Genomic DNA, 13,684 nt, shown 5'->3' on the forward strand with positions numbered 1-13,684 from the left:
TGGCCCATGGTCCAGGAACTGTGGTCAGTTGTAGCGTACTGCTCTGGGAGAGGAAGCTGCAACCACTGTTACAGGGAACAGAAGAAGATTGGCAGGAACATCTTGGGGCTGCGACAAAGTTGACGGCTGGAATGGAACAGCTTTAGGGGAGGGGCAAGGAGAAAGAGGAGTTGAGGAAGAAGAGCTAAGCGGGGAGGAATGAAAAAAAAGAGAAAACCTACCCACACCCATAGTTTTCCTCCTTACACCCATAGTCCCCCAGGGTTAGGGTCCCTGGCACCCCATAACAGTCGATGACACCCGACATTCAAAAGTCTACTTTTAGCCGTGAAAATACCCTATTTCAATATACGAAATATTGTATTATATTTCTGTAAAACTTCTGGCCAGTCTTATACTTTCATATACTTATACCCTATCCCTTTTTATTTTAATAAAATCGAGGGATTTCCTACGTTATATTACTACTACCCTATAATACGACCCTACTAGTAAACTGCGCCAGCTTTCTACGGTTAGTTAATATACGTTAATTAATTGTATTATAGTTAATAAGTATTAATAGCTAGTTATAGATACCCTTTTATCGTCGTCGCTTATTTACTTCGTTTATTAATATAGATACGACTTTTACTTCGTCCGCTTCCTTTACCCGTAAGAAATAGGCCGTCCCTATTAGCGATCCCTTCTTATCCTTACTTTTACAATCGACGTTCGATAAAATTCGACGAAACTTTATAGTAATATATTGTTAATATTATTTTAGTATTGTAATTTAGCGTAGTTATAAATACCTTATTAAAAATTTTAATTACTTTTAGTATAATAAGATTTATTATTATATTTATTAATATGATTATATTATGTATTTCCTATACGCTAAATCTAACCCTTATAGTAAGAAACGGTTTATATTTAGAAAGTTCGCGCCGGGTTATCCTTTTCGTATTGCAATAGAAGTAAAGACGATAAATGGTCTTTATTAGTCAATTAGGGTTTTCGATACTTTTTATAAAGGTTACACCCTATTATAGTATTTTGAAAATTATTTAACTTTGTAGAAGAAGGTATTGAATTTAAATAACGAGGCGCGCTAATATATGACGGGTTTGATTAACATTAGGGAGTTAATAATATAATTTATTTATTTTACGGTTAAGTCCCGGTATTTTAAATCCCTTTTAACCTTTAAAGATATTAGTAATATATGGTTATAGGCTACGAAAGTCGATTACGATAGGTATAAAAATATATAGTTGTTTATTAAAAGGCTATTATTTATTATTATATCGATTAGGATAATGAATAAAAGATTATATTATTGAATGTCTTTTGGTTATTGGGTTCCTAGCGTAAAATATAGTAACGTAGCCTTTATAACCTTACTTTCGATACGACGTATAAAATTAACCGCTACTTCTTCCCCTTAGTATAGAGAGCCTTCTTATTTATAAAAAGAATTTAATACTAATCTTTTAAATAGTATTTAATAATAAGTGGGTAATTAGATTTATTTATTTAATAAGGTAAATTAAGTAAGTAATATATACGTCCGACATTCTTAAGCTTGCAATTATTATTAATAATAGGGATGCGTAATTAATTAAGGTAATTGATAAGGGGTTCCCTTCGGTATAATAATAGTGGTGTGTATAGTATTTTAATTATAATTTCGTTAAGAATATTAAGAAGTTTTAGAAGCGTTTAAACGGTAGTAATAATATTAATAACGAGGGTGAGGATAATGATGAGGATAAGGAGGAGTATTTTAACAAGGAGGAGGAGGATAATAGGGAGGTTACCGTTCTAGTTATTAGTATTACGATTATAGAGGAGGATAACGTCGCTAAATTCTATCGATTTAATTAATATATATGTATTATAGTTAGAACTAAGGTTAGGCTCCCTTCTTTATTAGATAAAGTAGTTAATATTCGTTTAGGGCTATTTTTTATATAGTAGTATATAGTGTATATTTTTTTAGTTTTACAGTTTATAAAGGTATATAATATTTTCGTCGGTTAGTTCGAAAAATTATAAGAGGCTATTATCGTTTATATTCAGCGGGAGTATATATTATATTAGAAGGAGTAAGTTGGATGTTATATATTAAATCATTTAATTGTAGTTAGCGTACTACTTTATTAAATAAGTTTAATAATAGCTCCTTGGAATCGTATTACGTTTTTATTTGTGGCGGTTTTATTAATTTGTATAAAGTTTGCGAACTTTATATTAATAACTAATATATTTATTATAAGGATGCTATTATTACTTCGTTTTTACATATACGTATAAAGTTGATTAATACGGATTGGTTAGGTAAATACCTTTTCGAATTTAGTTTATAGGTAGTAGATCTCCTTAATTATTAATATTATTTTCTTTACCCTCCTATCCCTATATAGTAAAAGTACCCCCTTACCCTTATATAATAATCGATTTAGGAAGTAATATAGTTTGCTATATATTTACAATTTAGAGGCGGCTATAAGGGAAGTTAGCTTTAAGGGTATTTAGGTTACTAAGGAGGATTATTATCTATTTTAGTATTTACGTTAGATTAGAGTAAGGTATTACTATTTCCCCCTTATTATTTCTTATATTAATATTTTATAAAGGATTTAGTACATTAATATTTTACTATCAGGATCGTAGAGGAAAGTAGGTTGAGGTGCCTACGGATACCGTAAGTACGTAAAGGACGTTAAGGTAGGGGGAGGATTAAAGATATATTAATAATTAATCCTAATAATTTTGGAGGCGAGTTCGACCGGCTATTTATATCGTTATAAACTCTATTTTATAATAGTTAAATCTACGACGGCTCCGAACCATTCTAACGCTATACTACAACGCTATACTATACGGATATCGGCGCTCTTTAGTATTAGTACGGGTCTAACGCCCAATAAGTCCCTAACGACCTAATATAACCCCCCCTCCCCTAAATTTCTATTTTAGAAATTTATAAATACCCTCCGTCGGTAGCCTGCCTACCGGTACTTTTCCTAACCGTTCCTCTATAATCTATTTTTATAAATGAATATACCGTCGTTAAAACGCCGCCCTCTCCGTTTCTTCTTATTTCCCTACTAATACTAACCTGCTACCCAATACCCGTTAATCCCGTTTCCTAGCCGGCTTCGACCGCCTTTTACTTACCGTCCGTTATCTCTTTATTTTTTACCAGCCGCCATTCTAACTTTAAATTAACCGCCTTTCGTTTTATTATATTTCACTCCCCCATTATTATTTTAATGTCTATTGGCCGTCCTTTCGTCCTAAATTATCTTCCCTACTTTTCTTTTATTCTTTTTTATTACCTTCTTCTATTACTTTTCTTACCCTTTATCGTTTAAAATTAATTTATTTAAAATTCTTTCGATAATATCCGTACTTTTGTACTTTAATTATTTACCCCGATTCCACTTTATTTTATATTTTTAATTTTATTTATAAGAATTTTCTTCCCTCTTTTCTTTTCTTCCTCCTCTTCTTTTTCCATCCTTCGTATATATTTATATATTTATTTATATTATTACTATAGCCGCCTTCTTAAATTCTACCGACTAGTATACCTTTTATAATTTAACTTTAGTAAGCGCTTTTCCTTTTTATTTTATATTTTTTCTATTAACTATTTAATAATATTATTTACAATCCGCTTTATACTATTTCTTTTTAGAAAGCTACGAACGCTATTACTAATTTGCCCCCCGGCGCTACTAATACCGTTATAGTCCTAATTATAAATTACTTCGTTTATACCTCATAAAATTTATTGAATTCCTATTTTTCTTCTATTACTATTAGTACTAATAAAATTATTTTTCTAAATAATAATACGTATTCGGCGTACCCCGAAATTTTGAACCGGCGCCTTTATAATTTCTTTCTGGTCCTTTATAATTATATAATTGCGTTTTAAAAAAACGTAATCGCCGTTTACGTGAAAGATATAAATAATATTATATTTACTTTTATTATTACCCTCTACGATTCTACTAATATTTTAATAATTAATATTTATATTTTTTATAAACGTTTTTATATCTTTCTTTTAATACCTTCCGAATTTTATAACTGCTGCCTTAACGAATAAATAGAGCGCTACGATTTCCGCCGTCTTATTAATAGTCGTCCTACCGGTTAAATTACCCTTACTACTATTTGTATTCTTGATAACGAATAATTCGATATTATAGTTCCCGTTTCTTTAGTAGCTCCCGCTACCCCCGCAAGTATAATTAGTCTAGTAGATATCCTCTAGGTTATAAATTCGGTATATATTAATATTTGTTGTTTATTGCCCGTCGAAGCGTTCCCTTAGCCCTATAATAGGAATACGCTAGTATTAGTAATTAATAATACGATAATAGACGAAAGTAAAATTTAAATTTAAATTATTTATTAATAGACGCGGCGGTTGCGCGCGAGAGTTTAAGTTTTGAAAAGATGGGTTGGATTCCTATATTAATATACAATTTGGATTCGGATTTAAGGATTGGATTAGGCGGTTATTATAATATTTAGCTTTTTACTTTTATAGCTTTTTGGTCTTACTTTATTTATAATATTGTTACTTGGAGGGAGGAATATTAGCTTAATAAATAATCGATAATTAGATATTAGCGTACTATTATATCTCCTGGCTTGTTATTTTCTATAATCCCTTGATTGATTCTTCTTTCCTTTATTTTATACGCCGTCGCCTACCCTTTTAATATGATTCCCCTAATTTTAATCTAATACATTATATATTATAATTATTTAATATAATTCCTTTAGTTTTAGTCCAATACGCTATGCGTTATAATTGTCTAATATTCCTTATATTATAATTATTTAATGCTTTATGCGTTATAATCGCTTAATGGTCTAAATATATTATGATTATTAATGCTCTATGATTATTAATGCGTTACGGTCGTTAGTTGTTTCAATTTCTTTTTATTAATTTATTTAATTTATTTTTATTGATTTAATTACCGAGCCCCCTTCGGCTTTTTTCTTTTATAATTCCTTTACTTTGTATTTTTTCATAATTCCGGATAATTTAAATCCTTTTATAATATTTATTCGTTATTATTATCCGAATACCCTTTTTATTTTATTTAATATTACCGATTCTTTCCCGACCTTCGATATTTTACGATTATCTCTATTTTATATTATACGAGATTGTCTTCGACGTTTATTATTTTTCTTTACGGCGTTACTATTTTAGGATTATCGTAGTATAATTTTAATAACATAATAAGGAATACCGAATAAATATAATAGCATTCTAAAAAGGTAAAATAGTAGCCTATCTTTATATCGCTAACGATTTCAATAATTCAGAAAGGCCCTAAGAATTTATTTACTAGTTTAATATTGGGCCTTCGTTATTTAACGTTCTTCGTATTAAAGATTATACCGTAATTATCTTTTACGTCGGGATATAGAATACAAATTTAATAAAGTGGTCGATAATAATTAGGACGGTATTATAGGTTCGATTGGATATAAAATTATAAAATTTGGGTAAGTTTATAATGAAATTATAAAAAATATTTTATTATAATACTATCAGAATAGGCAATAATACAAAGAACCTATATAATTTATAATTCCGAAGTTTGGCTTTCTAGTATGTTAAATATTAGCGGACGTAATTTTTTATATCAGCGGCGATAGTAGGCTAATAGTAATATTAATTGATTTTTTTGAACGTTTTCCATTATTCTATGTCTTTAATTATAACGTTATTATAGTAAATATAAAAGAATTTTGATTGTATGTTTTCCGGTACGTAAATTTGGTAATAATAATACAGTATATTATTTTCTCCTATTTTTTAATTTTTTACTCTTTAACCTTTTTTTAATTCTTTCTATACTTTTTCCGATATAAATGGATTTAATCTTTACGCTTTTAATAATTGCTAATTTAACAGAGGAAATTGCCTACCTTCTTTTTATACCTTTGTAATTATTATATACGTTCCTATACGATTAATAACGACGTTGTCTACTCTTCTTCTACAATTTGCAGCAACTTCGTCCGTAAATTATATTTTCTTTTTCGGTATTCTTTTATCTTTATTCTAACCTTTATATTCTCTAGATAATTCTTTATTTTCGTTAATACTATATTTTTTATATTCTTTTACCGAATATTATCCTCCCGATCCGATCTTTAAACCGATTTTATTTTTTCTACTATCTTTATATTATTTTTTCTTCTTTACTACCGCCTTCTATATTTCCCGACCGATTAATAATACTTTTTTTATATTATTGTCTAATATAACCCCATTTTATATCGCTTTTCCCTTTTCTTTACCTTCTTTAATAATTTGTATTAAAAGATAATTCTCCTTAATTATTTCGATAATTTCGTATAATTACTATGATGACATGGGTCCCGACACCCTGTACATAGGTACTAAGGCCCCACTCGTCCCATTACAAGACCCACATTCTTAGGAATGTACGCTCTCTAATTGGCTGAACTAGAACTAAGATATCTAGGCTTATTCAATTGGTTCGTCGCGACTATTCAATTGGCACCGCGATTTATATATTGTATTTATATATAATATTAGATTAAGAAGGCGGTAGAGGTTGGCAGAATCTGGGTATACCCTATATAAAGGTATTCAACCGAGCTTAGCTCTCAACCTCTCCCTCTTTTCTTCTTTAATTTTAATTATTTTATTATTTTATGTACATTCGTTGTATTACGGTTATACGCGTCCGTATTATATTCTAATATTTAATCAAAATTCTCTTATATCCGTCTAGGAAGGTATTATAATATCCTAACTTAATCCCGAAGAACCTAATAAATCGCTTCGTCGATTTCCTAAACCCCAATTTTATCGCCTCGCTAATAATGAATTTAATACCAATTATAACGAAAATTGCTCATTATAACTAATTACGCCTAGGGGGCGCTATTAAACCGTCCTCTCAATCCTAATAATATTAACCAACCCTATAAACCTAATTATAACCCCTATGCTGCTAATTACGATAAATACGATTAAAATACTAATAATACTACTAAAGATAGCGCGTAGGAGGATAAAGATTTAGAAGAGGATAATCCCTCTCTCTGTAATATTGGTAATAATAAATTATTCGAAGAGTCCGAATTAGTAGTTACTTCTACGCTTTGGAAAAAGCGTTATATTCTTCCTAAATAACTTCTTCGGGATGCGTCGCTCTCTTACGATACTTCGAAGGAGATTCCTATTAAATTTGGAGAATATTTTAAACGTAGTATAAAATTTATTTTTAAAATAAATTCGCCTCTAAACCCCTAATGTTTTAATATTAATATAAATAATATTATTTACCTTAACCCTAATATAATCCGTAAATATATCTTTCCTTATAAATAATATATTTTTAAAGAGGTCGTTTATTATCGTATCCGTTTAAATTATATTAAATTCGATTATATGTCTAATATTCGTCGCGATAATATCATTACCTAATATCCCCAAGTACGCCGCATTTCGATTAGCGCTAAAGAATTTAATAATAAAATAATTGATTTATCCGCCAAATCCCCTTTACCCTCTATTATTTACTTAATAAGCGACTGACTTTCATAGGATTTAATTAATAACTTTACTATTTATATAAATAACCTTTACCCGTTAATTGGAATATATTATTACGTATTGAAAGTAAACAGAATTATTACGAACAGTATTATTATATTACTATTTTTAACGATAATAATAAAGATAAAAAAGGTCACCGGTTTATTAATTTTTACCCTATTATTTAATAAAGATAATTATCGTTAGCTATTAAAAATTAGAATAATCCTCTTACTTTTTAAGAATTTCTAATCTTATTAAACCGAAACCTTAATACTATAAAAGGTAAAATTAGTACCAAATCTTACGCCCTAAAAGCCTTTATTAGCATAACTAAAGGAATTGCCTACACTTTACACTATATTTATAAAATTATAATTAAAATAGATAAATAAATAATATATTTTGTTTAAAAGGTTAAAAAATATTAGGCTAACGTAAATAACCGCTCTCATAGAGGCGACGATAATGAGTTGGTTATAAATAAGTAATTAATTGAATTAAAGTAGAAGCCAGCGGCGGCCGACGTAAATAAAAATAATTTAAATAATGAAATTTAAAATTTCTAAGTTAAGAATAATAACCTTCGTTAAAAATATAATTAATGAAGTAAGAATGTTGTAAAAAGTATTAATATAATTATTAAGGCGACCGAAATCGCGATATTAGTTGTAGAAATTCGTATTCGTAATTAAATAGAAAGTATTAAGAAGGATTACATCGAAAATTTTAAATTCTTTTATAAATAGTATAATTTTAAAATTTTATATTTATAAACTTATGTTAATAATCTTTAATGCCTGCTAAACGTTATTTATATAAATAAAGAAAAATTAGAAACTACTAAGTTATCCGAACCTATCAAAACTATTAAGTCTAAATTAAAGGAGAAAATTGTATTTTACAAATCTCCTGAACGCTCTCTTAATATTATTTATTTAATTAATGATATTTATTATAAATATATTAAAGTTCCCGACCGTCCACTTTCGAAAACCCCCGACGAGCGTTGCCCTCCGTCTAAACCCATATTATACTCTTTTAGTATAGGCGGAGGTAATTTTAATAATAATAATAACGACGAGGATTTAATTAATAACAATAATGACGATTATAATCCCCTTCGTAACCCTCATTGTGTACCCCGTAATAATATTTATAATAACTGTAATAAATATAATAAAAATAGTACTCCCTTTAATATTATCTTTTTTGAAGGTAGACGTCGCCGCAGCAAGACTATTAAAATAAATATTCTTATCTTTTCTAAAGAAGATGAAAATAAATTAGAATTCGATATATAATATTTTTAAATAATTTATTATCTTTATATTAATACCGATTACTTCGTCGATAACGAAATTAGTTTTAGAAAAATTATTTTTAAATTATTTAAATAAGCGTTAAAATACTTATACCCTTTTATTCGCCCCGGCGCGAGTAGATTACGTATTAGAACTATAAAGGACTTTATAAATTGTTTATAATTGAACTATTATAATTTTAATGTTGATAAAAAGGTTCGCGAAGAGTATAAGAATTTAATAATACGCGCTTCGGATTACTTTAAGGATTTTAAAGTAATTCTTACCCGCCTAGCCGGTTATTATAGTATTTCCGACTCTTAATGGAAATTAAAATTGCGTTATATAATTATTATACGCCTTTATAATTGTGCCGAGGCTAATTACTATTTTAATTATATTTACGAAGAATATATCGAACTTTTTTAAAGCTTTAATAAAAGCTTTTATATAGGTTAACTTAATAATAAAAATAAGAAGGTTTTTACTGGTAAAGTTCTTAATGGATTTAAACAGCCTTTAAAGAATACCGTTTTCGAGCCCCTTCGTAATTTTTCACTTAATTTACTTGTTTTTATATAAGAAGCCTTCCAAGGAAGATACTTATAAATTCTAAATAGAAGGTAAGTATTTTATTTGTTACGAGATTAATTATATAGCCCCTTAGTACTTACGCTACGAAAAGCGCTTTAAGGCGGCCGACGTTAAACTTTATATTATGAAAGTTAAGCTTCTTAATAATAAAATCGAATTTAATAACGATAAGGGTAGCTACAAAACCGATACTATCATTAAGAAAAATATAGATTCGGAAAATTAAAACGCCTAGAGAAATTAACCTCCTATTTGGGCGAAATATTAATTTGCACATTAATAGGAAAAAAGGGTAATATAAATAAATTTAATTTATAAAATTAGTTAAAGAAGGGTCCTACTTTGATTGTTAAATATATTGTAATTCATAATAGATTATCTATTACTATGTTCGACGCGCTTATCGATACGGGAATAAATATATATATTTTTATAAGTTACAAATCCGTTAACAAACTAATTAAATATCTAAAATTAAAAATTAAAACGGACTTTCCCCTCGGATATATACGCTTATATAAAAATATTAAGCCTAATTTAATTTTATAAATTATATTAGGCGCTATATAGGTATAGGGATATCAATTTCGAAATTAATGAATAATCGTCTTACCGGCTATATTTAAGGATATAATCCTCGGGAAAATATAGCTAGGATAGAATAAGGTTTTGCTCAATTATAATAATAATTAATTTATTTTTCCGGAAGGGTTATTAAAAGCCCCGCTAAATAAAAATATTAAAATCGGTAAGAGACCTAAATTATTCTATAATCCCTCTTCCTAGTAAAATATAGTCCGCTGCGAACGTCTTATAGTTATAAAGGATAAAAAACGAATAGACGGAGCTTTATTTTAAATTAGGACCTTATAGGAGGAATAGGAAGCGGAAGCGGAAGTACGATAGCTAGATGTAGTTATTACGGAATTATAAATAAAAACGGAGGAAGTAGTAAAAAGAAATAAGGCTATAATTAAGGAAGAGGCTATAGTTAAATAAAAGATCTAAGAGTTAGAAAAGTAGGAAAAAGAGAAAAAGCTAAAGTTGGTTATAAAGGAGGATTTGAAGGAAGAAAGAAAAAATACCGAAACCCCTAAGGGTAAACTTCCTTTAAATTAGCGACCGAAAGGTATTTATATAATGAAGTATTATAATTATAATAATCCTATAATTGATAATTAAATAGAATAGTATCTTTTCGATAGAATTAAATATAAATATACTTTGGCCGTCGAAATTATAGAAATAGAGATAGTAAAGGGGATTTATCGATAAAGTAAGGATTTATACCCTTATTGCGACGCTTAAGGACTATATCGTATAGAACGAGAATTTGGATAGACTAAGCGATGTTCTTATAATTATACCCTAGTAAATATTATTACTATAGATTTCTATACCAAACGAAGCGAAACTATCAAAGAAATCAATTTTTATAAAATTAATAGGATTATTAAAGTAATATAAGTAAAAATACTATTTGATAATAAGGACGAATATCGATAATTGGTAATAAATAAATTACTTAAAAAATATTAAAATTATATTAACGTTTTTAATAAGGAAGATTCTAATATACTCTTAGAATTTAAGGATAAAATTAAATATAAAATCGAATTCGAAGAAGGTAAGAGTCCTTAAGACCTCGGGTATAATTTATTATATAAAATGACCTTGGAGGAATTGGAAGAATATCGTTAATATATTATTAACAACTTTTAAAAAGGAGTTATTAAAGTAGATTTAGCCCCTTAGGCGGTACCGGTTTTATTTATATTAAAAGTTAATGGAGGTTTACATTTCTATATAGATTACTAGAAATTTAATACACTTTTAAAGAGGGATCGATACCTTTTACTATTAATTAATAAAATATTATTTCGTATTAATTAAGTAAAAGTATTTATCAAGGTAAATATATAGTAAGCCTTCTATTATATTAGAATATATCCCAATTACGAAGATTTAACTACCTTCAAAACTCGTTCTAACGCTTATAAATATAAAGTATTACCCTTCGAATTAACGGGCGGACCTTCCTCGTTCTAACGCTTTATTAACAAAGTTTTAATAGGATATTTAGACAATTTCTATAATACTTATAATAATAATATTCTAATTTATTCCGGTAATTAAAAAGATTATAATAAATACGTCGATATAATATTATAATACTTCGAAGAAACGGGACTATAGGTTGATATTAAAAAGTATGAATTTAACATTATTAAAATTAAATTCTTAAGATTTATTATTAAGACTAATAATATTTTAATTAACCTAAAGAAAGTAGTAGTAGTTAAGGAATAAAAGACTCTTACTATGGTAAAAACCGTATAAGCCTTCCTAAAGTTCTATAATTTCTATTAGAAGTTTATACGCAATTTTAATTGCGTAACTAAACCTTTAATAAATCTTACGAAGAAAGATTTAGTATTTAAATAGGATAAGAAGTATAAAGACGTATTTATCTTTTTAAAAGAGAGTTTCCTAAATATATTAATCTTCGCCTACTTTAATTATAAGAAAGAGACCCGAATTAAAATAAACGCTAGTAATAGCGTCTACGCTGCATTTATAAATTAATTCCAAAACGATAAGGATTGGTACCTAGTAGCCTTCTATTTTAAAATCATATTTTCCGCGGAAGTCATTTACCTAATATATAATAAAGAATTATTAATAACTATAAAGGGTATTAGCTAATAGAATTTAGAGCTTAAAGGAATTAAGCCTTTTACAATTTATATAGATTATTAAGCCTTAGAATATTTTAACGAAAAGAGAATCCTTAATAGAAGGTAAGTATAATAGTTAGAAATCTTATTAGAATATTAATTTAAAATAATATATCGACCAGGCAAGGATAACGTCGTTACTAATGCTTTATTATAAAAATCAAGAAATTTAAAAATAATTAAAGATAAAAAGGAGGATTAATTTATTTTACGAATATTTAAACCTATTAATAATAGCTTCTTTACCTTCGTTAGCGATAAATCGGCGGACGCTCTAATTAAATCGGAGGGGGAGGATGAATTAACCCTTTCTATAGAAGAGATCATCTTACTCACCGAATTAAATATAAATTATAACGTAGTAAATTAATTAATTTAAATCAACTATATTACCGAATCCTTATTAATATACCGTACTAAGGTATAAAAAGAAAATTCCCTATTCTCTTTGAAAGATAGGGTATTATTAAAAGATAATAAATTAGTAGTCCCGGAAGACGATAACCTTCGTACTAAATTAATTAAGGCCGCTTATTACCTAATGACCGCTATTTACCTGGGTTATAATAAAATAAGAAAGATACTTTATAAGTATTATTAGTAGCTAACTACAATTGCCGATATAAATTATTATATAAATAATTATTAAATATATAAAGTTTTTAAAGCGTTTAAAGATAAAATACTGGGACTATTATACTCTATCGCTTTAATCGAAGAATATAGACCGTTTAACTTCCTAATGATCAATTTTAAGTTTATACCGAAAGATTATTATAGCTATAATATAATTATAATTATTATAGATCGGTTTTCAAAGGCTAATTAGAATATCCCTTATAAAAATACTATTATAATTAAGAATATAACTATTTTAAATTATTATAGCCCTTACCGGTTTTATAGCCTGGGTATAAAAGTTATTAACGACCGCAGACTACAATTCGTATCCTAAATAATATAAAAAGTATTTTTACTTTTAAATATTAAATAGAAGCTAGCTACTTTAGGATATTCGTGTCACGCGTGGCCAGGGATGGGTACGGGTGCAAGGACTGTACTACCCTAATGGCTAACTTGGACTAAAGACAAGAAGTTGAGGAAAGAAGGAAACCCCAAAAGGGAAGGCTAGATGAGAAGGACTGGGTTTTATACCCTGAACTCTGGGAGGGAGCCAGGCCAAGCCCAGAACCTGAACCATCTGAACCAAACCCGTGAATGGAAGCCACCCGTGAATGGAATCCATGACGACTGGTGGTGCCAGCCGTCACAATTCGTAGACCGCTGAGCAAATAAAAATATTTATTAATATATCGATTAGCGTTTAAAATTATATATTAACTATAATGAGGATAATTAATTTAAATATATCCTAATATTAAATATAATATAAATAAGCCTCCGCTATAATAATTTAAGAGGGCTATTGCTTAAAGAGGTTATTATAA

Source organism: Neurospora tetraspora (assembly GCF_033439725.1).
Source record: "Neurospora tetraspora strain CBS 560.94 chromosome Unknown B0H65scaffold_7, whole genome shotgun sequence".
Taxonomy (NCBI): domain Eukaryota; kingdom Fungi; phylum Ascomycota; class Sordariomycetes; order Sordariales; family Sordariaceae; genus Neurospora; species Neurospora tetraspora.